General features: G+C 42.9%; 1 pseudogene; it reads right to left on the bottom strand.

The window, feature by feature from the left end:
- Positions 1-380: 380 nt before the first annotated feature.
- Positions 381-2,162, bottom strand: LOC143774835 (beta-1,3-galactosyltransferase 2-like; annotated as a pseudogene).
- Positions 2,163-2,720: the final 558 nt, after the last annotated feature.

Raw genomic sequence — 2,720 nt, 5'->3', positions numbered from 1 at the left:
ACTTGGAGAAGATCTGCATGGAGGAGTGGGCCAAGATAACTCCAGAGACCTGTGCCGGATCAGGTCTTATAAAAGACGATTATTAGCTGTAATTGCAAACAAAGGTTATTCCACAAAATATTAAACCTAGGGGTTGAAGAATAATTGACCCACACTTTTATGTTTAAAATTTATAAAAGTTTGAAGGCTCTAACTTATTTGCATCTTATTAAACCTGCTAAATCTGCAGGGGGTTGAATACTACTTTTAGGCACTGTATGTACATAGTCAATGATCATAGGAATTGTTGGTGGATTTTGCTCATAACAATTGGATTTTTATCAAAAGTCATTAGGCTATGTGGTTGGACATGGTTGGCAATTAACGTGATAAGTTGCATCTTAGGTGTTTGTTAGCTCCTCCATCCTACCTTTACATAGAAACATCCTTTTCCCCCAAAAGTCTTCCCAAACATTTATCAAGTCATTACCCTTATAATGGTGAACCATGACGAGATTACAAAACCGGTAGGATTATAATCGATTTTGTGGCCATGAAACATATTTTTTGGTGCATTTGTAGGTAAAATATTCAGTTTGTTCAAACAAATACCAGTAAAAGCATCTTCGATGGAAAAGATCAAGATTTCTTATGCCACTTCATAGATCTTTTGCCCCATATCGCCCGAGAACACGTGTGCTGGGCCAGAAGGGTACGGTGGGTATGTATCACCAGGATAAGCTTCTTCAGGTATGTACCATTTACTATCTTTATCTCATATGGGTCCTGAATAGCATACAATAAACCCTGTAATATAATTACTACGAAGTGGAGATTCCAGATGGAGAAGTTGGCGGACAAGATAGTTGACATTGAGAAAGACATCATTGTCCACTTTCATCACATAAGATGCATTAGAGCAAAATGTTATCACCCACTCCATTCCCATTAAGGTTTTTAGAGTTAGATTAATATAAGTGTCCAGGATATCTTGTTGAACAATGTCCTCATAGACATTATGAGAGATAGGTCAACAAGAAAATCCTTATAATGTCAACACCTTCATAGTTGCTTATGTTTCCCCAAGTTGTTCGTATGGCATCTCTAGCATTCCCATCTTGACTCTGTCCGCTCACCAGGAGAACTAAGGGTACCGTCTCACAGTGGCACTTTTGTCGCTACGACGGTACGATCCGTGACGTTCCAGCGATATCCATACGATATCACTGTGTCTGACACGCAGCAGCGATCAGGGACCCTGCTGAGAATCGTACGTCGCAGCAGATCGTTTGGAACTTTATTTCGTCGCTGGATCTCCCGCTGTCATCGCTGGATCGGTGTGTGTGACACCGATCCAACGATGCGTTCGCTTGTAACCAGGGTAAACATCGGGTTACTAAGTGCAGGGCCGCGCTTAGTAACCCGATGTTTACCCTGGTTACTATCGTAAATGTAAAAAAAAAAAAACCGTACATACTCACATTCCGGTGTCCGTCAGGTCCCTAGCCGTCTGCTTCCCGCACTGACTGACTGCCGGCCGGAAAGTAAAAGCAGAGCACAGCGGTGACGTCACCGCTGTGCTCTGCTTTCACTTTACGGCCGGCACTCAGTCAGTGCGGGAAGCAGACGGCGAGGGAGCTGATGGACACCGGAATGTGAGTATGTACGTTTTGTTTTTTTTTTACATTTACGATGGTAACCAGGGTAAACATCGGGTTACTAAGCGAGGCCCTGCGCTTAGTAACCTGATGTTTACCCTGGTTACCCGGGGACTTCGGCATCGTTGGTCGCTGGAGAGCTGTCTGTGTGACAGCTCCCCAGCGACCACACAACGACTTACCAACGATCACGGCCAGGTCGTATCGCTGGTCGTGATCGTTGGTAAATCGTTTTGTGTAATGGTACCCTTAGAATGGCTTCCTTATCAGACATTTCTTTGGTTAGTTAATTAGAAACTTGCAAGGATAGGGATAAAGCAATATCTGGGAATGATTTGAGATAGAAGATGAAGAGCTCAGGATGATGATTTGACTTGTGAAGGAACGACGGTGGAAGTGATGGTGGAGCCATTTATAGGTGTCCAAGAGGACATCACCTCCATCAAAGATGGTAAACAATACCAAAAATATGACACTTATAAGACATGGTTTAAGGTTTTTCCAAGTGTTCGGTTTTCTTGTCATGACGCCTGCTGGAAAACACAAAGACGTAATGCATTTATAAAATGTAAATCGGCACTTACTTGGTCGCAGCCTGTTAATTACTCCAAAGTCCTATCACAATCACATTTAAAAACCCCAAATGTTTCTAATCAAAAGGGTCTGTGAGCCAATTCAAAGAGGTCAAATGTTAGACACCAATCATCGCTGTGGTAGGCCTGACTAAAGCTTCATATATCTCAGGCTAATGTCTGCCAAACGCGCCAACATCGACAGGTTTGGGCGAAACTCTAATGTGTATGGGAGTCAAAGACAATTTATTGTTGGGGGAGATATCGATCTTGTAAATGAGAAGAAAAATAGTGGCGCTCACGGGTCTGGTAAAATCCAATGTCTTTATTCAGAAAAACATGTTTCAAACTGGCTGCAGAGAGGGAAAGAGCACATGTACGGGACGACGATCATTTTGCACTCTCCTGTGCTTCTACTGGTCCTGTAATACGATCTGGCATGGCCGATTTTGGACTACCAATCATTTTATTCTCCTGGAGATAAGCCATTGTAGACATGTCTGGCCAGGGC

The sequence above is a fragment of the Ranitomeya variabilis genome, chromosome 5, assembly GCF_051348905.1.
Source record: "Ranitomeya variabilis isolate aRanVar5 chromosome 5, aRanVar5.hap1, whole genome shotgun sequence".
NCBI lineage: Eukaryota > Metazoa > Chordata > Amphibia > Anura > Dendrobatidae > Ranitomeya > Ranitomeya variabilis.
The sequence above is the reverse complement of the archived record's forward strand: the minus strand, read 5'-3'. Positions and strand labels throughout refer to the sequence as shown.